The sequence below is a fragment of the Pagrus pagrus genome (assembly GCF_965226575.1).
Source record: "Pagrus pagrus genome assembly, chromosome: 16".
Lineage (NCBI taxonomy): Eukaryota > Metazoa > Chordata > Actinopteri > Spariformes > Sparidae > Pagrus > Pagrus pagrus.
Window position 1 is genome coordinate 26,261,888 of NC_140200.1, and position 25,600 is coordinate 26,287,487.

At 40.7% G+C, this 25,600-nt stretch overlaps 1 protein-coding gene across 5 annotated transcripts in view; it reads right to left on the reverse strand.

Moving 5' to 3' along the window:
* The window catches only part of tab2 (TGF-beta activated kinase 1 (MAP3K7) binding protein 2), a 44,604-nt gene extending 23,987 nt beyond the window's left edge, over window positions 1-20,617 (reverse strand). The window contains exon 1 of one of the 5 annotated variants that reach the window (XM_084378073.1): window positions 20,195-20,617. The gene's annotated coding sequence lies outside the window, so the exon portion shown is untranslated. Of the gene's footprint in view, window positions 1-13,211; window positions 13,235-20,194 lie in introns of those variants that run through there. The other 4 variants (XM_084378072.1, XM_084378070.1, XM_084378069.1 and 1 more) reach the window with 4 other exon arrangements.
* Between the last annotated feature and the right edge of the window lie 4,983 nt (window positions 20,618-25,600).

The following is a 25,600-nucleotide window of genomic DNA, read 5'->3' on the forward strand; positions in this document are numbered from 1 at the left end:
CTGAAAGGTTAAGGTTAAAACATGAACCACACTGACATGCAGTAATGACTAGAAGAATACTCCATAATTGATCACAAGAGGCTCATTTTCTAACAAAGTGGTGCCAGTGAAGCCACGAAGCTGAGACACACAGCAGTCAACTGACACCCTATTGAGAAACATCAGGAAGTAAATCTGTGGCAGCAAAAAACTGTTCATGCTGGCCACATCTGCATAATTATAGATGGCATTTTGATTTTGATTTTCTTTCCTCAACAAGGATTTACGAATCAAAATATATCTATTCATTCACTTAATAGAAAATATGATGTTATAATTTTCTTTGAGGGCTTCCTGAAATATGCTGCAGAACTTAATTCTCTCCAAACTAGTATGTTTACAAATACAAACCATCTCTATAATAACTTCTGTAAATACAGACTGGCTCATTCTTTGGAAAAGAAAATGGTTTCAGAAGATGAGACAGGGTTGATAGAAAGAATGAAGAACCAATCTGAGTATATAAAACTGTAAAAGGACGACAAAGCATCCTGCAAAGTCCTGTCAAACACAACCATCATCACACAAACATCACAACCACAAAGTCCTTTAAAGCCTGACCAAGCTCCAAACATGCCCAAAGCACCTTGATCATGTGTCAGAATGAGAGCCAACCATCTACATGCCCTGCTGGGAAAACTTAAGGCTGCAGTGGAAGCAATGTTAAGAAAAAGAATACCCTAAATCACATCCCAATGGCTGGGTTTCCCTCCCATTATAAGGTTTAGGTGCAGCACCAAAACAGTTTTGGGGAAACCACCTAAACAGAATGCATGTAAAATCAACGTGGAGAGCATCAAAACTAACTCAATGACTTTTCCCAAATAATGGCTTTGGTTTGTCCTCAGAGGGCTTCTTTAGCAAGTGGTTATTATCTGCTTTTCAAACTTTTTGTACATAGATATGGTAATAAAATTGGTCTAAAATCATGTGAAATTGCATTTTTTTCGATACCATTTTTTCCTTCCTGATACTGATTCTGATACCTGGGCTTTGAGTATCGGCCAATACAGAGTACCGATTCAATACCAGTGCGTGTTAAAAAAACAGCTGTTTATACTACTGACCCTGTATGAATGTGATATGATTGCTATCATTATTGTATGGCAGGGCTCAGGTAAAACCTGGCAGAGAATGATTGCCATACAACATTCTTTTAACATCTGTTTTGACAGTCAGCCATAACTGAAAAAGAACAAATAAAGAAGTCTAGGAATAAATAATTCCTTTAAAAATTGTTAAAGTGTAGCCACTTCTTCAACAGAACAGTTTAAAACAGTAGTGCAACAGCAACTTAAATAAATCTAGGAATAAATAATTCCCTTAAAACTTACTCACAGAACTCGTTTGCTTGCAGCACTTTGAAGGGCAAATGTTGATGGCGATACTATAAATGTCATATAGTAAAGCTGATTGCCTGCACATCGTTCAGCCTACATAAAACGTGTTCCCTCATCATCTCATAAAGTTTGGTGAGAGCAGTTTTGTCGCGCTCTTCCGCGTGATGAATCTTTAAATGCTTTATAAGGTCGTGCCGCCCCTCCAAATTACAGCTTTGCAAACTGAACATGTCGCTGTGTTACTGGTGGGGTTATCCACAGTAAAATATTGCCAAATAGCTGACATATTGCTAGCTCCACCTGACTCACTGCTTTTAGAGCAGCGAAGAAAAATGTATTTCCCGTGTGTAACGTTAAGCAGAGATAACGGAGATAACTGGAAAGTAGCAGGGTCCCATTTCTAAATTACGTGGTATCAGATTGATGCACAGACTCCATACTCACCGATACCTGCATTTTTGGCAGTATCTGCGGCATTTCCGATAACTTTTTTAATTGAAAAACACATATTGTCCTCTTGGGGGAGGACCTCCAAATCCCCCGTCTCATACATGAAACTGAGCTATCCACAAAGACACTGGTGATGGTGACTGATTGTAAGCACACACTTTGTTTTGTTATTAAGTTATCTGTAGAAAACGGTGCTGATACAATAAAGCAGATGCAATAAATTTTTCTGTAATAAAAACTTTTTATTGAGACATAATAAGAACTTACTCTTGATCAACACTTTTTTTTTAAAAAAGGTATGAGTTTGGCCAAAGGTCCAGCTGATTTAAAAGAGAGGGTGTGAGCAATCTACAAAGCAAAATTAATAAGTGAAAAGAAAACCAAGCGAGTATTACAGACGGTCTCAGCAGGGCACACTGTGCAGTGTTTTTCCTTACATTGTTGAAACATTAATTGCCAGGTGACAAGCCCCAACACAGACTCTCATTGAGCAGGTAGTAGTATCATCTACAAGCTGAACTTTCCAAACAAGCTTCTAGCAAAGATTGGACACATGATAGAGGTTATTTTTCCAGGAAAAACACATTCAGCAAAACAGCAGTGTCCACACCATTTGACTGTGTACATTACTCTCACACCTTATTGGGATAGCGTGCTTGGAAGGAGGCAAACGCTTTACAAACTGCTGGCACTCACTGTATTCTTCCAAATACTACCGCAGGCCAAGAGGAGGGTGGAGATTTCATCCAACCAATCCAGGTCGAGACAATGGGAGAAAAAAACCAATGCAAACCTTTAAAATGGGTGTATAAAGCAGTTGGATGCATGTCTGAGCACTTGATATCACAGGAGAGCACAAAGTCAGCAGCAGCAGGGCTCTGGCCTGACCAAACACTAATAGCTATTGGCTTTCTGCTTCATATATTGCTATTTATTATTCCCATCGGATCAGAGAAAACTCTTTAGATCTTCCTCTAAAATAAGGTGTGGAGCAGCAAATAATGAAAAACATTGAATGTATGATGCAGATGAGGTTTTGATGGTGAGCACTGAGAAGGAGTGGTAAGACTGATAACAGGCATTTTCCTGTGTCCTCTAAGAGGGCTGACAGATCCAGTGATGCTCTCCTAGTCAAGAAAAGCCCTCGCTCTTCCTTTAATCCAAACACCGTCAACCTTTTCTTACACTGACTGCTGTCAACCACACATACAGCAGTTTACATCTCTTCTACTCAGTATATGAAGAAATTTGTTTTGATTGAGAAGGAAATTATCCAAATGAAAATGTCACTTTTGTTGCCTGAACAACAGACACAATGATAAACAATTCTGTTCTTAATTGATCAATGAATCCTTTGGTCAAATTAAGACTTGAAATTAGTTAAATATAGGCTTTTCACACTATATTATTATGAGCCCTGCATTCCTTAAGGGCTTTCCACATTGCATATTCCCTAGGGAGCGCTGGAATAACGTAGCCCCTTTTCACACACGTATTGATTAACCCAGGGTTAACCTAAGCCTAGGACTTTACAAGTCACACTGCACTTCTACTAGCCCTGGGCTAAATGTGCGTTGGAACATGCAGCTAATGTAAACATTCAAGAATGTTGGGTTACAACTCTTTACTCTTTACTTTAGCCCCCCTTTCACAATGGCACCTTTTAGCTTTACTCAGGGTTAGCCCAGAGTGTGCAGGGTTATCCCCCTACTAAACACACAGCTAAAGTAAGGAGAGTAGCAACACATCTAGAATTTAAATATTTGCTGTGTGTTCCAATGGACATTTAACCCAGGGCTAGGAGAAGTGCACTGTGAATTGTATATGCCTGGGCTTGGATGACCCTGGGTTAACAATCTGTGTGTAAAACTCTAAGTTATCCTAATGTCAACTTTTAGCCTAGGGCTATGTATAGCCCTGAGCTAAGAATACGCAGTGTGAAAATCCCATAAGAAAGCGTTCACACTGGCACAATCCTGGCACATTCCAAAGTGTGCTAACTCTCCAAGTGGCCCTGCTCCAGAGCAGGGTTAGCACTGAGTTTGCTGTGTTATCCCCTGAAATTTAACTAAACACAGATCTTATAAGGTCCCAGCATAGAAATGCAGTGTGGATCATAAAGCCCTGGGCTTGGGTTAATTCTGTGTTAACTATTTGTGTGTATAAAGGGGCCAAGTTAACCCAGGGTAAACTCTTAGCCTAGGGCTAAGGATAGCCCTGAGCTGTGAATATGCAGTATAAAAAATCCTTGTTTCTGAGGGTGCAAGGTGACACCTTCAAATGTCTTGTTTTGTCTCACCAAAAGTCCAAATCCTAAGATTTTAAATTCAATGATACAAACAAACAAATCATGAAGAAACTACCAACTACCAACCTGACACTGGTGTTTTCCCTTGATTAAAGACTTAAATGATGAAGCAGATCAACTAGTTATCAAACAAGAGAAAACTAAACTAATGATCATTTCTCTAATTCGCGATACACACTTTTCAGACTAAGGCTAAATCCACTGTTTGGACTGCATGTGGCTGTTGATGCAGAGATCAAGATAAAATATGCATATTTTATCATGTAATCCTAGATACATTCCCAGACGTATCATTCAAAAACTAAATACGTTAATGATGAGTTAGGGATCCGAGAGGTATACACTTACAACAAGGCATCATTTTAGATTCAGAACGTTTGTGAGAGCAAATGGGCTTGTATGCAGTTATAGAAACACATTTTATTCCCGAGGAAGGCCTGACTCAAGTCTTTAAGCGAGACACACTGACCAGACATAACCCCACTGTTTTTTAGGTTATAGCAGGTGTGTTTGTTGACTTTGCCAGAGGTTTTTTGAAAGGTAGCCGTCCATCACTGGAAGGACTAACCCTGCCTTCATGTGTTTGTTCAAAGCTCCCATTTACCAGCTGTCAAGTAGTAATTATAAAGCCACTGTGTTCTGCTTGAGTCACAAACACAGACTGTTAGAGGAATACAGAAGCAGAAACTTTACTTACTGCAAACTTTTCAATCAGGTGCAAATGATCATTCAATCAACTGAACTTTGGAGTAGTCCACAACTTGAAGGAACATTCATGTTCATGTAAACTTCTATAGTAATTCCAATGAGGTGTGAAAGCAGGATAATTCTGTCAAAATGGTAGTTTTATAGCTAAAGTGGTTGCTAAATATCGAGACGCAGCAGGCAGCGAGGCCAGTGGTGTAAGTATTTCACTCATTGATCACAGCAACACTGCACTGTGTGGAGGAGCTCCTGAGTCTATCCACAATAACGAGTCATACAGTGACTCATGGACATGTGGCAGAGTGAACCTGCTGGCTGCTACTAAAAACAACTGAATACCAGCTGAGTTGTGAAGTGGAAGAGAGCGCTGTACAAGTAGCCTGGGAACTACATTTACCAGGTACAAAAGTGAGAGAATGACCACTGTCCTGTTCACAACACCACAACTGTTTGTTTTTGTCATATCACAGATAGTAGGCAATGAATTGAAGGAAACCCAAGTTATGTGAAAATCTGATCTGATCTGATACCAATGAGGGTTGGGAGGACATGGACTGCAGCTAAAAAAAAGGTTCAGAAACAGTTGGTTCTGATAGTTTTTCCGCCAGAAGTTTTAAAGGCTGCTTTACTGGCCAGCTGCGTGGCAGCAGATTCCTCTGGTACATGATTCACAAATGACAGATTATTTGTCAGTTTAACGGCCACGGCTAAAACCCCCTCATACTATTTCTGCTGCTACTGCCTCGTTAGCTTAGGTATTCATTGGGTTATCTTTAGCATTAAACCCATACAAATCAGGATCTGACTGAAGTTATCAATCGAAACTTTGGCACTATTTAGATATGCATGTCAACAATTAGGCACCAATAATTATGGAGAAATTGTGCGCATATATTTAAAAATCAGCATAATTAATCTCAGTCAGATGCAGGGCCATGTGTCTGTCAAGGGAAACTAGTGCAGTGTATGGACTGTTTAGAAACTGTATTTGAACTCAAAATCATGAGTAACATCTTCATTATAGTCTGGAAGTTGACTAATGACCTGACTTGTTGTCTGGCACCTTAACTGCCTTTTATGCCCTGTCCTTGAGATAACAAAGCTGCATACGAAAAGCCATAAATACCAGACATAACTTCCATGTCAATCCCATTCCACAGCCCCACCTTCAAGAGGAAGTCACAGACACACACACACAGACACACACACACAGACACAGACACAGACACAGACACACACACACACACACACACACACACACACATACACACACTTCTTTCTCAGTGGCGCAACAATGTAGAGAGAGAGCATGCCATCCCCCTCACAGATCACACCCAATATTCCTGCAGAACAAAACAGGTTTTAAGACGTTCGAATTGCACAGGGTACATATTTGAATTCTTTTTTCAAACCTGTATTCATCTGAAGAACACTAACTTTTTCTTCACTTTCTCAGTAATGCTCTTCTCGACTCATATTAAGACCTGTGTCTCAGAGCAGATTAGTGCAAACTATATTTGCAACTAATGATCATTTTATTAATTATTCTTATTTATTTATTCAATTAACTGTAGGATACTCTAGTCTCTAAGTGGCAAAAGTAATGACAGACAACAGTGCCCCATGTGATGACTTTAAAGTGCACTTGAAGGACCAAACAAAAGAATCCAATGTATTAAGATAAAGGTTACAAAGAAAGAAAAAAGCTGTATCTTTACTTGGAAAAAAAAGTCAGACCTGCAAACTCTAAGTAAAAACGGAGATATGAAATTACCATCAGGTAGGGGGGTCTCTAAGGATTCTAAAAGTTTCTTTTACTATTTTACTATGTGCTTTTAGGAGCATTTTAAAATTAGAATACATCAAGAAGACAACATCATGTTTTGATAAACAAATACATTTCATACCATTTTAATTATTGTAGACCCCATGTCTAAGAAAACGCAAAATGGGCCACAGGATAAGCTGGCACACTGATGGATAAACTGACAGAGACTGACGAGGGGTGCACGATTATTGTCATTGTCGAAGTAACAGTGTATTATTTTTAATTTTACATTTATCTTTCAAGTTGAGCAATGTGAGATTTTGCTGTTTTTCTTGGTCTTACATAACAGTAAATCGAATATCATTTGGTTTTGAACAGTAGCCTGGACAGAACAAGACATCTGATGAAGTCACTTTGGGTTCTAGTATATTGTGATTTGCATCATTATCTAATGTAATATAGGCCAAACAGTTAATCAATCAATCCGTACATTAAGTCCGTTCTACTATTTAGGTTAACTCCAAGTGCCTTGCTCAAAGGCACATGCACTTTAGCTACAGAGGCAAGAAAATCATTTCTCTTCCACTTCCCCTTCCCAGACTCAGCTGGCCTGGGATTCAAACTAGTGACTTCCCAGACCACTGTAGCTTGAATTTGGGTGGCAGTTTTGTCTCTCAACACTCACAGCGAGCCAATTGAACACAATGAGACTGCTTGCACTCAGGCGCTTAGTGATGACATGCCAAGTATGCACCAGCCAAATCTTCAGCCTTTATTGCCTTACGAAATGCACTTACTGTATGTCATCATGCTCTTTGAAGCACACAGACAGCAGGACATTAGCAGCACTTCTGTCTTTGGTCGCTCATTCCATCAGTTCACTCCACCGCTCATGGTGTTATCGGCTGATTATACTCTGGAAAAAAAGGCCTTTATGAAGCCTTTTAACCACAAAACAGGTCCTCATTACACATGCTAAATCAGATTAGGGTTAAGACTCATCAGGGCAATAAATACTACAAGAGGAAATAAGTCAGATATAATTTATCCATCTGAAAGAATTTCAGTCTTTTTTGAGAACATGATGATTTCACATTTCTTTAGAGGAAAAAAACACTATATTAAACCATTTTTCACAATTCCAAACTTTTGAAAATTTTGTGCTTAGATTATCTATTGGCGGTGGAGAAGTAGTTATCGATGCATCCCTGCTTCAGCTGGACCTCCGAGTGCTTGGCTGAGGAGAAAACCCTACGCCGGAAATGCTTCCCGCAGCTGTTAGGAGTATCATTCTCCACCTTGAGGCCAACCAAAAGACAAATAGCAGCCAAGTCACATGACCCCTCTGCTGCTGGGATGCCATTCACTCTTATTCCAGCCCACTCAAAACATTCAAGTCATATTTGTCTCCATCTGTGAGCAGGCTCTTTTCACCAACATAAAGGTAATTGACTTGCATTACAACCCTGTTTAATATCATTACACGACTTACACAACTAACAAACAACAACGTTCCCTAAGCCTTCTGAAATTGGTAATACAGCTAACGGTATATGGTCTCTATAAAAAGGGACCAGAAGTGATTTCTTCCTTTCACCTGTGCGATTTTTTAAATCACATAACAGATCAAATCCTTTAAGTCGAAGAATGTTGATCTACGAGGGGTATAGTAATATCAAAAATGTAAGTATCAGGGCAGATTACAGGGTATATTACATGATATTTTGCTCCAAAACAAAGTGAACTTTAGTCACTGGCACTGATTAACAACCCTATACATTTTCCACGGATTCTACTTATTGAGGTGATTTGCATTGTATAGCAGTCAAAGTCATACATGTTGCCAAACTTTGACACTTGACACTTTGAGATGCTCAATCATCCCTGCTCTATACTGCAGGATTAATGTGTGCATGACTCTGTTTCCCCACACACCCACAGCTGGCCCACGTGTGTAGTTGCAGTGTGTGCAGGCAACGATCGTCTGTGCTGGTGCCTGCAGAAGATGGGAGGGACAACACGCCACTGGTTCTGCTCAGACTGGCACCAACAGGTGTGCCTTGGAGGGTGCCAGTGCCGACCAGGCTTGATACACTGCACTGACAGCAGCCTACCCCACACAGAGACGCAGACACACACACACAAATTCCTCTAAGGAATACCACAGCAGAGTGGCTCTGTTATGACATCTCTAACCAGGAGCGGAGGCAGGCCAGTGGGTTTGGGAGGCCAAGGGGCACCATGGAAGAGAGGGAGGAAAAGGGTTTGGGGGTTAGGGAAGAGGGTGAGGAGAGAGGAGGGTGAACTTCGTTAACTCAGGGATATCCCGGTACTGAGTGCTCCACCACTTTCCTTCTTTAACATGAAGAGGAGTTTATATGGATCACTAACTGAGAACAAGGGAACCCTTTAAAAACATTTAAAGCAAAAGAGAGGAGTGTAAAGCTTGAGTCCTCTTTAGTTGACTCCACTCTGACTTAGCATGCTCCTCTCTTTAGAAACTTGCCTCTGCATAAAAAATAGGATGTCTTCACACATTGTTGATGCTCCACAAGCTTTACTTGTGTGTATGTTTGCAGTGCTGTTGTGCAATCTCCTGTGGAGTTGAGGGAAAAAAGATCCCCTTCAAAGTGTTGTGGTAAGTAAGGTTTGTTTTCCTCCCCCGGAGCTCAGGTGGTTATATTTGAGATGTGAAAGGTTGCAAAACATCAGCAAATGTAGGGTCTAATTTAATAGACCACTACTGCTGCAAGAATTTCATAGAGACCCACACAGGCAGTTGCCCTTGGCAAAGCTACACTAAACCACAACAAACAAAGGCTTTTCAGCTGGGTGGACTCCGCTGTCCACCACGCCCTGACAATATGTTTTCAGAGTGAGACAGCAAGGGAGCAAGGGAGTATGGGAGCCTGAGGCCCACGCTGTTACTGATAGGACACTAGATCAAAGCCCTTTCCCATCGTTAGTGAGGGCAAAAAACCTGAGAGAGATGAAAGACCATCAGCAGTCTGTGGGAGAAATGATGAAGGACAGAGCAGTCCCTGCATGGCATTTACAAACAGCACAGGAGAAGACAAGCTTTCTGTGCTGCGTCTGCAGGGAGAAACTGGAGGGAGTCAGAGGGGACGTGGGGCCAGAACCTGCCCACAGGATAAGCAGGGGGCAGTGATAAGACAGCAGCCTGCAATATCCATCCTACAGAAAACAAGCAGCTGGGTGGTTAATTCACAATCTGCTTTCTAACACCAAATCAGGTCCATGGATGCATTGCAAAAGTATTCATGTAATCATCTGTCTGCTGAAGACACCGAAACAAAAATAGATTCAGAGGTATCCCTTCAAATGAATCTATCCACCACTGTAGGAAATTTAAAATTCAGTGTGTGGAGTGTGTTTGAAGCAAACTTGAGTTGCAACAATCGATAGATTAATTGATTGGTTGTCAACTAATATATTAACTGTCAATTGTATTGATAACAGTTTAATCATTTTGAGTCATTTCTAAAGAATATAAGTTAAAGTTCTCTGGTTCCAGCTTTTTAAATATGAATATTTTCTGGTTTCTTGCCTCCTCTTTGACAGTAAAATATCTTTGGGTTTTGGACAAAACAAGACATATCTGAGGATGTCATCTTGGGCTTTGGGAAACACTGATTGACGTTTAGCTTTTTTTTTTTAAAAACTATTTTCTGATTTTATAGACCAAACAAATACTTGATTGAAAAACTAATCAACAGATGAATAGCAATGAAAATAATTGTAAGTTGCAGACCTAAAGCAAGCTGCACAAAAACCAGGACACTAGCATTCCCTCAACCTCCCCCAAAACAATATGCAGGTTTGGAGGAGATTCGATATGTTTATCGATCGTAGAGAAGATATGAGATGACCAGTTGTGTCGAGTGTGTCTGCTTTCCTTTTTGTCTCACCACCAAGGGCTCCTGTTTACTATGAGTTGTGATGAAGAGCGTTCTCTTGCAGCGTTATTCAAACATTACTAAGTTTATATCTATCAAAGAACCTTGCCAACTATGGAGTGAGCTGCTTTCACTACAGTAATACTATTTAATTGGCCTTTGCACACCCAACAATGTAAAACTAAGTAGGGGAGGCCAAATGTGAAAATGCAAACGGAGGTGTTTCTCAGAGCGATGCACTCTGAGAGGAAGTGTTTGTGTCACACACACATATCCTGCTGCAGAGGCCCCGGTCTGCAAGACTCTGAGGAGCACAGGGGCCAAAGATAACCACTGAACCATCTTCCTGTGCACTGTCACTCAGGGCTTACTGTCAAAAAGTGGCCTGTGTTGGAACAGCGGTGCTCATGTGAAAGTGCTGTGACTTGCAGCACTAGAAAGACCAGTAGATTTGTGGATATAAGAGAAAGCCAACAAGCAATTGAAGGGGATACTTGTAATTATACTTAATATTTGATGCTTGTTTGTGAATGTCGACAGTTCTGGTTTGCACTTAAAGTAATAAAATCAAAGATGGCCAATTTGAAATATGGTAAATGGACTTGCATTTCTATAGCGCTTTTCCAGTCTACTGACCACTTACTTGTCACATTCACCCATTCACACACACATTCATACACTGATAGCTGATGGCCATGCATGGTGCCAACCTGGTCATCAGGAGCAAATGTGGGGTTTAGTATCTTGCTCAAGGATACTTCAACACGCAGCCAGGGAATATGGGTAATAAAACCAGCGACTTTCTGATTACTGGACGACCCACTCTACCTCCTGACCTACAACCGCCCCAACCTAAGATGTTTTCAGTGGTACGAAATGTGGAAAAATAGGACACTGCTGGCAGTTTGACCTTTAAGTGATAAACCATGCTGGAGTTAACATTAACTTTTAATAATCATTTGTAAATCAGGTATTCACTATTAGGACTGTTGTTGTAGTGTCACTGTTGTTCTGAGGTGACTTAAAATGTCTTTTATAAATTAAAACCCATTTTAAAAGATACTGAAAAGGCACAAATTGTTAACCAAAAAATAACTAAGATCTAATTCTTGCCCAAAGTTAATGCATGCATTGGGATAATAAGGCGCCATTTTGCTTCTGTGTTGTCCTTAAACCTGTTGGTTCTTGCATCTAGTTTTATGTGAAAGTAAAACACACCGAAAACACAAGTTCGGCAACAGGAACTAAGTACATTTTCTGTCGGCTCAAAACAAGCATGTTCATAAGTCTGTTGTGACAGCACATTTTCTTGTCTCTCAGAATAAAGGGCAACATAATCCTACTGGTCTGGTGCTTCTATTGACCAATAAATCACAAAAACGAAACAAGGGTGGAAATTAACGCTTCAAGCACAACACTGATCCCACTAACAATGCTGAAGTGTCTCAAGAGCTCCGCTGCTGTCTTTCCAAACATGCCTGTTTAACACTCCAGCTCTTCTGGTTCCAATTAGTTTAAATGGTACATCCAAAGGGAGCCGGCAGAGGAACTCCACTATATTCCTTTAATTGATGGTTGTGCTACTATCCTATTTCATAGCCGACTTTCTGCAAAGGAAACTTGAAAAACACTTCATTAGCATGAAAAGTTGCTCTTTAATTATTCCACCGCGTTCCAGTCTGATTTACAAGTGCCATTACACGGGATGTCTATTTTGAGTTCATTTATTCGATTCACTAGTCTGTAAACGTTGGTGATATTAGGGTTAATGTACCTTCAATTTAAGTAAATGAAAAATAACATTAGCCATTTCAGTCAGTAATGCTTCATTTCTGCACACATGGCATGGGGAAGTTTCTGCATTTGTTGATCTGTTTTTTTAGCATTCATCAGTTATTGCTGCAAAACAATAGTAAGTAAACATGCAACTTTTATTGTCAACAGTAACTTCACATACATCCAACTATAATCAGACAAATGTAGGTATATAGGATTTTAATAGCAACTGGTCAGCCATCAGAACAGCTGTAACACTCAATGAGTGAAATTCAACTCCAATATATCTATTGTAGATGCACTACATTGTCAACACTTCAGCAGCATGCAACAGGTGCATACCTGTTGCATGCTGCTCAAGTGATGACAACTCTCTAGTCCCATTCACACTGCCCTTTCAGTGCAGGAATCATGCGCAGATACTCCGCCTCACCGTCTGTGTGAAAGTTACAGATGCAGACAGGGGGGACAGTTTCGCTGCGTCTCTGATCTGCCTCCGGAGGTAGTATCAGAGCCGCAGCAGAGTCGAGCTGGCGTCTGAGTGAATGGATAAGCCGGAGGCACGGATAAGAGGTGTGTCGGTCTGATGGTGTTCACAGTCTGACGACTAAACAGATCCTTCACTCATCAAATAAAAGACAAATGTCCCACACTTCAACCCACAAAGCAACAATACAGGACCAAACAACAGTAATGTGGTAACTGGTAGTGTCTTTGGCACCCTATATGAGGAAAACAAATTCCAGTAGTTATACATAGAAAAGTGTCTGTCATCCTGTCTGTCACCCTGTCTGTCCTACCGACTCTGACACATTTCTGCCCGAAAAACAGTGTCTGAGCAAGGCAGCTCCCGCAGTTGACTGGCAGTGATTATGTGACGCGATTCAGAGCAAAAAACTTTAACTCACCATGTCTTTATCTCCTTCCACTATTGTGTTGTTGCAGTTACTGTCTCGGGCAACTTGTATTGAAAAAAATCACAGCGACTGTCAGCCCTCCTGAGCGAGACTTCAGTGAACTTTCCTCCAGAAAACAGCATCCCTCCCCGCGAGTGTCATTTCTTCAGTAGACTTTATGGTAAAGAAACAGGATCAAAAGCCTGACTTTGACCTTAAGTGTGCTGACTAAAGCTTTGCACAGTTTTGAGGAATTACACCAAAGGTCTGTACAGCTTGTGACAGATGATGTGTCAGTTTAGGGAAGCTGGCTAGAGACGGCATCAGAGAGAAAACCTTGAGCACAGGTCACAGGCACAGGGATGGGGGAGGGGGCAGTGCATACAAAGTCTCAGTGTAGGATGTGGTTCTTACTCCTGCTCACTGATGCATGTAACAAAGAGACAATAAGAAGGTAAGCTATAATAATACATCTGACCGCATCGTGTGAGATGCATTCAAAGGCATGATAACAGAAGGCCAAGAAAAAGGAACCGAATCTCATCTGCACTGCGTTGCTGCCTGAAGAGACTTTCACCTCAATTGCGTAGTGTGGCACTCTACTCGAGCTAGTTCACTCTGACATTTTACAAGAACTTTGAATGTTCTACAAGGAACTTTCAACTGGTTATGAAACAGTCTCAACTCAATGCTCATGCCTCTATATGACCTACTACATAAGCAAATGAGACCATCAGAAATAAGTTGCTTATATATATATATATATATATATATATATATATATATATATATATAAACACACACACACACACACACACACACACACGCGGTGGTGATGCTCATACTGCTTTTGTCCAGGGGGGCCGCCAGGATCAGCAAAAAGTGAAAGTTCCTTGGCTGCTTTAAAGTCTAAATAAAAATGTGTAATCTGTTGCACAAGCTGGAGTGACTACTAGGGATCTACAAATTGTAGACTACACAGGCTCTGACAAATCAGGCTACAGCAGCAAGATTACACACACACATTATCACTCAAGCTTAGCCCTGGGTGGCACCACAGCACTTCAAAATTCCTGGGATGTTTTTTGTTATGCTAACTGTGATTAAAATTACCACCTCAGTGTCATTAAATTATACCTTCCAATTGTTCAACTAAATGTTTAACATCTTAGACAGACATATAATGAGAAGAACCACCACATTTAAATACAAGTGAACATCAAAAAAGCCATAAATGAAACAATGTGCCAATAACTGAAATGGAACTCTCACAGGCTGCTGCGTGGCGTTACCTCTCACTTTTCATTTCGGCGTCCATGTTAACAGATTAGACCATTCACACTGCGTCTTGTGATCTAGAGATTCAGAGTCTCGCCTATTTCGACCGCAAGCAAAATTTGAGCATAAGAACATCATACCAGCATTTCACTATAGTTTTAATGTCTGTATCTGTAGAATATGTCACAGACATGAACAGAATACACAACAGGTGAGGAGCAGTTTCTTTCCTGTGCACTGTTTTTCTTTCACGTTCACTTTCTCTCCCTCGCTCCCTCTCTTTCCCCCTCTGGTTTTCTCACTCTTTCAGCAAGGTAAAGGAAGATCACGCCATCATATTTATCGATAATTATCAAAGTCAAACTCCATGTAAACAGATAGGGCAGGCAGGAGCCGCGCTGCAGCAGCAACACAGCTGCCATGCAGCCTGTGTGAACACAAACACGCAAGTGAGCTGCAGCAGCTTGGTAACGCAGCCGCCACGGCGTACACAGGCATCCAGTGTGTCCAGCCTGTCAGGGGCACTACTCTTTATTTTCCTATTACATGTTGTGATAGGTCAGTCTTAATTAAATATAAATGTGTACAATGGGAATGTCATGGCTGTCTTTTTATAATGATAAACATATTTATGACCTAACATTTGACAATTTTATCAGCCCTTGGTTATATTCTTAGTGATGATTACTGACTTGGATAACTTTTTATTAACTGATAATAGTTTTTATCCAAGTTGGCAAACTGTATAGAACAAAATTAAACACTTATGATTGATTGATTGATTTTGTAAACTTGTTTAAAATCTATTTACTTGCTTGCTGTAATAATACTGTACTGGTGAAGTATTGGAAAAAGGGAAACATGGGAAGCTAGTAATGGCTGCAATGATTGATCGATTTGTTGTCAACTATTAATTTAATTACCAACTATTTTAATAATAATTTCATCAGTTTGAGTAATTTATCAAGAAAAAAATGTCAAAATTCTTTGATTCCAGCTTCCTAAATGTGAATATTTTCTGGTTTCTTTCCTCCTCTATGACAATAAACGATCATTGGGTCGTGGACAAAACAAGTAATCTGAGGACGTCAATTTAAAACCAAAACAACTGATCGATAAATGAGAAAATAACTGACAGATAAATCAACAATTTATATAATCGTTACATATGTATATAACCTATATGTAAAGCTGCACTTTAATTCAATAAGTTGTCAAAATTGGGAATTATCACCCAACTCTGCAGCTTTCAAGAGCCTCATTTTTTTTTTAGCCTCATTTAGCCCAACCCACAGATGCACTGCATGTTCAGTTTCACCACTCTCCTCAACCCTGTTACCAGCAGCAGGCAGATGTGTTCAGGAGACAAGCTATAAAAACCAATCCTCGGCTACCTGCCCAGCACCAACCAGCATGGACAGAATACGTTAGTGAGCAGCTGGTCAAGAAAGTCAAGCATATAGCGACTACAGACCCAGATGTTGTTCACAGGATAGTTAATGTTGGGCTTGAATACATCAGGTGGCCAGAAACGCAGCACCAAATGAATGCTTAGGCAGTGTCTGCTGGATGTGTAAACAAGCAATCATAAAGTTATAATTTGTCAGGGCTGCGGGTTTGTCAACTCGTTGAGGAGTTCTGCCTCCAAGTGACCACAAAAGTTACATTAATGCATCTTTATTGTGCACGACTGCAAAGTGCAGCAGATAGGAAAACCTCAAGCGATCTTGTGCAAGTGCCACAAGATCATTTTTTGGTAGAGAAACTGTGCAAAGCTGCTTAAAAAGTGGCATACCCTACAAAACTGCAACATTAACAAGTACTGAGAAGTGACAGTTAGAGGTGTACTGGACTATGCACTGTCAGCCTTGGTGCATGCAATTTAACCCTTGAACTGGAGAGGACCAAGAGCAGCATGTGTAATGGAGGACTCCATTTAAAGGAGAGAAGTCAGGAGAGCTCAACAGGGGGAGGGGGCTCCAATAAGAGCCTCTCTTCCTGACAGCCACACACTGGAGTGGGGGAGGGTTAAAAAACACCAAACCCTCTTCCTGAGTCTGTAGCAATGGGCATAAAGTGATGGATCCTTCCCTTACAAATACTTGATTCCCATTTGGCATTACAGGTCTTACTCTGACACTTATAGACTGAAGAGAACACACACTGTAGTATGACCTAAGTGGACAGGTCAGTGAGCGCTGCCTGAAAGAGCAGGTATCAAGTTATATCTACATCATTCAGAGTCTGCAGCCTCTTACAGAGAATCTGTACTGACACACAGAGAGCGAGAGGGGTAAGCCAATACCGTTTCCTGAGTTAAAAACTGACTCTGCACTGTTGATTCAAACAACAAGCATTTGTACTCCATCCAAACACACTCATATGCACTATTTATCCTTGTAAAAGGAGAAAGAAACGACACACCCCCACCCTTTGCTCTGATTGGTGATAAGTTGTTGTGCAAACTGCAAATGATAAATCAGGAAACAGGTTTTTCAGGAAAGACGATTTAAGCGTTGGCACAGACCTCGCAACAACATGCCACAACCTCAGCTTGTTGTAAAAGTTCTTCAACATGAATGTTAGTCCTGCTTGTTTATTGCCTGAAAGCAAACAGAACAAGTGAGCCTAATTCCTCACCTCGATCAACAAGCATCAAGGCAACGGTGCAGCCACTTAACTGTGTTGACAGTTAGCCTGTTAGCATATGACATCCAAACAAAGCAATTAGCAGCCTGCTGTTCTATAACACACGATCCCCACCAAAATCCTGATTTAGTACTCATCATACGGGCTCTGAGCATTTGTTGCTGAGTCTCCAAAGAGTGGCAAATCAGCAAGGCCTCCTAGCAACATATTTGCCCGGCTACAGGCACACATGGTTTCAGTTAGGGGTCTGCACCTATAAACAGTTGGCCGTGGCAGCTTATTGGTCAGGAAGTGCAATGTTGACTACAAGTCAAGACAGGCACAAGCTGCTAATGAATGATATACACTCTTGCAGTCTAGCTATGACAACACAGTTTAGACTGTAGGTGTTTAAAGGCTGACAGAGAAGTGATTCTGAGCTCTTCACTGTTGTGAATAAGCTTTCAAAGCAGCCAAGCAGAGTCAGCCAGTCTGCTGAGGACAGAGTAAAATAAGATACCTGGTTTACAAAAACAGTCAGGTAGTTTGTACTTTGAATTTGTGACTAACTTTTATATCACAAAGTTAATTTAGGATTTTAAAAAGCTATTTAATTTGTGAGCTGCCAGTTTTGGGATAAAACACTAATTGGACACAGGTTGATTACCTGCCAAACTGGCTGGTAGTGCTGACACACTTTCCAGCCACCACCAACATTTTGCTTCATTTGGCGGTGGCTGGTGTTAATATGAAGACCAGCCTAAATGATCAACGTGGACAAACACACTCTCAACACACCCACAGAGGGTTTTAACTGTGCCAAGCAGACCACCGCAAATGTCCAAACGCTACCATGAACTGAGAAAAGCTTTATAACCACACACTGCAATAAGAAAAAAAAAAAGACCTGTCAAGAGTAACAATTGTGTGATATTTGTTTTGTTTTTACTTGCTTAAGAGATCACTGCATCTCCACTACTTCTTAAAAGGCCTCTGCCTTCTACTAACAAGGTTCAGATTCCTGTTCATTAACTGGCTTATCTCGAACATTCAAAACATTTCTTATACTGAATTAAATGCCTCTTGTTTATATATTCTGTTATGAGTATCGGTCCATCTAAACCATTGGTTCATTAAAGATGAAAGTGCATACAAATAACTAGTTGTACATCTAGTAAATAGGGCTGCAATGGTATGATATTTTGACGGTAGAATAACAATCTCAACAATTTCACAGTATCATGGTATTATACAATTATTATAATTAGAATAATTATGATTATAACAATGACCCTTAACCAAATTAAAAAATATTTTTTAATAGCACTCACATCTTAATTTCAATACTGTAGACAAGCAAATGTATACTGTAGAGCCCAACCGATTCTTGATTTTTGGGGCCAATAACGAGATTGGGAAGTGAAAAATTCTGATATCAATATACACAATGATCCCACAGATGTGGTTATCAAACACTTCTGACAAAAGACATTTAACAGAGGTAGGATATTTTACCTTTAACAATAAACGTTATTGTATAAAATGACAGCAGTGCACTGAGACAGTAAATTTACTGTGAATTTATTAATATTTGTTTTGAGTTTTCATATCGGCACATATTGGACAACATATACACGGATACAATACATCTGTGATGGGCCAATATTGGCCAATAGTATTAGCTGACCGATACATCAGTCGGGCTCGAGTACACAGTGTGATAATCAGCATTTTTCATACCACTGTATACCTTGGAAATCAAATATCACTGCAACCCTACCAGCAAGCATGGAAAAAACCTCAAAGATCTTCTGTGAACATGCAGATTTTTCTACTCACTCAATTCATTGTTCAGTCAAAACTTTGAAACAACTTCCATGTCTTTGGTTTTCCAGTTACCGGACTCTTGCCTTACAAACAAACATGCAGCTTTAAAAACTAGGTCAAATGTTGCAACCTTTCCTTTCCTTCAAATTCTGGCACCTCTAGATGCTTCACAAGAATAAATACAACAGGTGAGAAAAGTAGAAAATCACAACATACCTGATTATCTCAAATTTTAACTAGACCAAGAACACAAACAACAACTGAGCTGTCATTTAGGCTGGCAAAGGCTCAGACCCACCCCCCTAATAAGTTTCCATCACAACAGCCACAAACCAGGACCATCTGATCCATGAGGGACGGTCAGAAAGTGATCGAACACGTTATGTGACTCACTCATCACCTGATTTTTAAAAAGAAAGCAAACACACAGTCTGGTGTTTTTATGTGTCTCCTTTAGTTTAACTTGGCTGCAATTGTGCAACACCAAAATTGTCCCAGTCAAAGTAAAGACCACAGAAGCTCCATTTGCATCAGCTTACCATGAAAATAACAGGACACATAGTGACTTTTACGACAAGACGTTCATTTTTACGTATTTAAGTTCGCTGATAGATTCACAACTGAGCCAAACTGGCCAGCTAACCGAGGTTACTTATGACAAAGTCCCAATGTTACACAGAAAATAGTTTCATTGTCGTAGCAAAGAGATAAACCATTTCTTGAGGCTTCATTTTGAGGCTTCTTGTATATAAAACACTTGGTGTCTGAGGTTAGGTGAAGCTACAGTTTTATGATTTAACGTTTCCATCCACGACTCGTCCTGCGACGTTTCAAAGGAGCGCTCAATGGAAAAAGTAGCCTAACATGGGCTACAAAACATGTAGCGTCAGCCAGCGTTGTGCTAAAATAAAAACACTAATAATATATATTTTCAGTTTTTAATAGCAAAGCGGACTCAGGAGAGAAGTTAACAAATGTGTTATAAACTTTAGACAGTGATTTGCCAACTCGGCCGAGACGGGAACAGCCTCCAAACACTTGAAGTGAGCTAGCTTAGCTAGCTGCTTGCTGTGGACAAAAACTTTTTCCACATCTGAAAAGTTTTTCTCTCCATTTTCTTTCAAACACAGTGGCACGAAATATAACAGCGCTTATCGCACCAGACGCTGAAATGCGCTTTCATTTCACACTTACGCTATTAAAACTATATTCTTCCGGCTGTGGCTCACTGGCTAAAGCCGAGTTCACTTTCTGTAACTTACCTTTCCGTCTCCGCTGCCACCGCCGCCGCTCCCCGGGCCGCCTTCAACACCCGAGACCGCCGCCGGACCTCCAGAGGGCCGCGGAGCTCGGAGAGGAGATGCCGAGAGGGGTCCAGCTACTACCAGGGAGAGGAAGAGCCAACTGCACCGAGGCCCCGGGCCTTGTGTGTCCTCGAAATAGCGTCCGGGGAGGGATAAAGAGCCTCAGCCCTCCGCCGTTTGACAGAGACTCGGGAATACCTTTTTGACAGCTCCTCTTCTTCAGCCCCCCCCTCCCCTCGACAGCCCTTCACTTTTCTCTTTTTGCTCACTTCCAGCAGATACGAATCAAAATACTGTCACAGAATATGGCGGCTGCATAAGCAAGCTACTATCGCGAGAGGAAGAGTTGTGTTTCTTTTTTTTCAGTTTCCAAAGTTGTGCTGAGGGAGGGAGGAGAAAGTTGTGATTGCAAAATGAGCTGACTAGCTGCTGCTGCTGCAGGAGATGCAAACAAAGAGGAGAAACATGAGTCAGTTCATGTTTAAGTTGACTGGAATGAAAACTATGTGAGAAGGTTGGGCACATATCTGCTGTGGTTATATATCAAATGTGACAGTGACAGGAATTGCCATGATAGACTTTATTGATCTCATTGTATGTTACCTGTCTTTGTAGAGGCTGGAGTCCAGAGGTCGGCTACAGAGCAGCACACCTCACCTCAGCAGGGGAGTGGACCTCCAGTACTGCACTGATCCAGCCCTGACCTCTAAGCAAGTTAATCACCACACTACATTCTTACAGCTGGAACTTAAAAATGCAAATTTTTCAAACCACTTTCAGTCACAGTTTCATGAATTTACAGTAAATTCTGGTGCTATTGATGGTAGAGTATTAATATATTTCTGCAGGAGCTGAAAATTGTCTCCCTAAATATCTGTAAACATTATTTATGTCCAAAGAAAGCTTGATATTTCTAAAGAATGTAATCTCTTTTTTTTAAATTGTCTTTTTTTCACACCATCACAGAGCAGCCAGTGTGGGTGGTACATGTCTTATCAGTGAAAATCACAAAGTAGGGCTGGACATATAACAGCTTGACACCCTGTAGATTTGCTATATTTGGCCTAATAACATTCTGATATGGGGTATGAACACTTATCCGCCCAATAGAAACAACCCATTTCGTACTCAAGTGTGAGATATAATGCTTATTTACAGTAGTATATCAGCACTCTGTCCATAACAAGTTTAACACTTGTAGAGCTTCTGCCTTTGTTGTACTTTTGGTGTAAAACATGAGCATATTGCGTGCAGACTTTAAAGTCTGACTGAAGTTTCTTGTCTTGTCCCGAAAAATGTAATGTTACACATCTGTAACTCAGCAAAAACTATTGATCTTGTTGGCTCGAACTGCAAGTGACAGAACATCAGTGAGCCTCTTCATTCTTCTGAAATCTGTCGTTTGTTAACAGTCTTTGTTAAGAGGCAGCTAGAGATGACACAATACATTATGAGCACTGATGGCTTCAGAAGCCTGAAAACAAAGTGCAGAGAAAGCTCTGGTCAAACAAGACAATACATTTATGAAGTGCAAGTGATAAGGTGCTTTTGTTTGAATTTAGACTTTTTAAAGGCACACTTTGAAGATTTGTCGGTCACTGCTAGTAAAACACTGTTCAGAGTTGAAGTTGCATGCAGGGTTCAAGTTTTTCATAATCATCCAACCAAAAGAAATCAGCATAAATGAAGGATGTTTTAGTAAAAAGTACATCCCTCACATCTTCAAAGACAGGACAGCAAAACAAGAAATCAATCTTATTCTCAATTTCACCTGGTTTACACAACAAACAGTCTGTCCTCCTCTGGAGTGGCAGTAAAACCTGCCTGCCTCCAAGGCTCATGTAATGTTCCTGAACATAAGTGTGCACATATGGATACTTGCCTTTTGTTTAAATTAGGGATGCGCCAATCTGATATTCAGTATCTTATTGGTCTGATATTGGCCCAAGTCACTGGATCGGATATCTGAGAGGGGAAAATGTATAATCCGATCGATTTATTAGCCTAAACTCTCCATAAATGCTTAAACTCGCTGCTGCTCGAGTCCTAACAAGAACCAAAAAAGTAGATCACATCACTCCAGTTCTCAGATCTTTACACTGGCTTCCTGTCTATCAAAAATTAGATTTCAAAATGCTGTTGGTTTATAATACTGAATGGTTTCTGATCTGCTGCCACGTTATGAACCATCCAGACCTCTGAGGTCGTCAGGTACAGATCTGCTTTCAGTCCCTACAGTCAAAACTAAACATGGAGAAGCAGCGTTCAGTTATTATGAACCACATATCTGGAACAAACTCCCAGAAAACTGCAGGTCTGCTCCAACTCTCACCTCTTTTAAATCATGGCTGAAGACCTTTCTGTTTGCCGCTGCCTTTCACTGAAACAATTTCAAGGCTTTCAACTGCACTGTGTCTTTTATTCTTTAAGTCTTGTCTCTTTTAAACCTATTCTATTTTAGCTTACTTTCCTATTTCTTAACCTGTTTTAATGTGTTGTTTGATGTCTTCCTGCTTGTTTTTAATGCAATTTTTATGCCCCTGTAAAGCACTTTGAGTTGCCTTGTGTCTGAATTGTGCTATACAAATAAACTTGCCTTGAACTATGTGCGACATGCCGTAAAGAGAGCAGCGTGTGTCACGTGACCGGCTGCAGGATCTTGAGTGAGCCTCTCATCAGGTCAGCTGTGAGGAGTCACTTTAAGATAACTGAAGAAAAAAGTGCAGTTTAAGAAAAACAAGTGTTTCTCTGTGTATCAGGACTGTTCAGCTTTGGCTTCAACTTCAACTTCAAACTTCAACACCGCCAACTTGAAAAAGCACCTGCAGAACCACCGTGGGACGAAGTAGCCCAGTCTTTGGCTGATGGCCGGGTTGAGTCGAACCAAGCCGCACTCATTTGTTTTTCCATCAGTGACGCGGTGATGTCTCATGACTGCAGCCAACCAGTAACAAGCACCGTCTCCTCCTAAAATCAATAGTGAACTCCTGTCAGAGCAGGAAACTTGAGAGAAAGAGGCCACTTTGTTGGTCTCTATTTGTTCCTTTAGAGAAGTTGACTATTTGTTCTACAGTTTAAGCTGTTTTTAAATGGCTAGGTTAAGCAAAGTGCTTCCATACAGATGTAGGCTCTATAGCTTTGTTGAGAGGGGAAATGCTGTATCGGATTGATATTGGTATCGGCAGATGATCAATGTTGTCTTATTGGTATCGGACATGAAAAAGTGGTATCGACCCATCCCTAGTTGAAATGATATTTTACATAAGGTTCTGCAGTATAACTGTCCTTTATGAGACAATAAGATCGTCATTTTGTTTGTTTGTTGTTTTACGGGAAAATCCTGCGGAGTATACCTTTAAAAGAAACTGGTCACACTCCTGTTTTTATAAAAATGAGGCATCTATTCTATTGTTTCTACAGTGCGCAAGGCCTGTAGGTGAAGTCTTGGAAGGAGGCAAGCCTGAAAAGTTGAGTGGCAAAATCTGGCAAGTGAAGAGCAAACACGATGTGTTCTCTCACTGGAGGACTGTAAACACACTCTGCTCAGTCACTTAGAGGAAGAGCTGCCAGGTAGCAACTGAAAATGCACCAGTGTGTATTTACCACTTTATCATTATGTATTTTTTTTCTATTTTTTCAGTTTTTGGTATCAATACTCATGTAGGATTTTGAGCAATATTAAGGGACAATCAGTTCACCACTTTGGATCAGGCTGAACTATTAGAAGAACTATCGGATGGATTGTCATAAATTATTGAGAGACATTCATGTTTCCCACTGAATGTTTAGCACTAATGTCCGGGGTGAGTCAGGTGGAGCAGCCGTACACCTAAAATTCAAATTTGAACTTGCGGGGACAGCCAATTGCTGTTGATCACTCTGTAAACTGAAAGATGGATGAAAAATGATTTACTTGGTCTCATATCAGACCAGACAAAAACTACATTTACTTGGGGAAATAGCAGCATGCAGATTCAGCTTTCAGCTTCGGTACAAAATCTCTGAAACCTAAGAATCTACTGCTAGCAATATTAGCAGCTGGGTGCAGTTTAAGCAAAGCCAACTTGATGAAGCACTTGCAGAAACACGGTGGGAAGGAGTAGCCCAGTGTTCTACTGATGGCCGCGTCGAGTCGAACTGAGCTCTGGCACAGCAGGCGCCCAGTTTTGCTGCATGTTGTTACCTCCCTCTCTCCCAGTTTCCCGTCGCTCTTTGCCTGTGAATAAAGCCATAAAAGGCAGAAAAATAATAATTTAAGAAATATTTGGAACTGATATTGGATTGGATCGCCATGACATTATAAACTAAGATGGTAACCCTGCTAAACACCAGCATGTCGGCATGTTCATTGTGAGAATGGCTGTGTGCCATTTAGCTTTAAACTCCACTTTTAAAGAGACAGGAGCTCACAGAGGGGGGATACAGAGCTGCAGCACTGGACAGTATGAGACAACTGATGAGTTTTTGAGCATTAAAGCATGTAAACCTATTCTAGAAACCCAAAAAAAAAAAACAACAAACCTAATAAATTAGCATAATATGTCTTCTTTAGATTTTCCCACGTTACACTTAAAATAAATACTGTAGCAGTTCTACAACTAATTGTTAATGGAAATGAGAGTTGAAGTCCCATCATGACCATTTAACAGTCTTCAACACTAACAGGCTAAGATGCTACAACAGTGGAATTTATATTTGAAAACGAGAAACTGTACCATAAAATACTGTTTCAAATTGCTCTGTCATTGGTTTGTTGCAAAGCCAAACTATTCAAGTCCTCAGGGAGTGATGGGATTTCATTGATATTGGTTTCAAGTGAGTTTTGATGTCACATAATCAAAATGCTGCTTCAAAGGACTTTTCTGTGAATTCATCAGGTCTTCCAGGAAGCACCCCTTAGTCTCCTCTTGCGATGTTGCACCCACCTTTTAAATGACACACATTTTTTAATTCTGCGTGGACACTATAAACAGGTGTCCCATTTAATTTTTCTTTTACAGCGTAATTGTAACTGCTCACTGCTTCTTACTGCATTAACCCACACGAGGGCTGAGTGAGAAAACAGACGCTTGTGGGAACTCTCATGAAAAAGGATGGTGCATTTGTTCTTCACTGAACCGGGTGGAAACATATGGCGTCTCGTGTGTCGGCATAATGCAGTGACTCACACACACAGTCACACACACACTCGAACTGTGGCCCCTGCTATCTTGCACAGACTGTGACCCCTTGACTCTGGGTTTGAAGCCCGGGGAGCTGAAATCCCCTTCAGTGTGAGCAGCGGACTGACAGCACAGTGCAGCCTCTTATCCTCTGTGACCAGTGCTCTTACAGAGGATTCATTACTTTACACAAAGACCAATA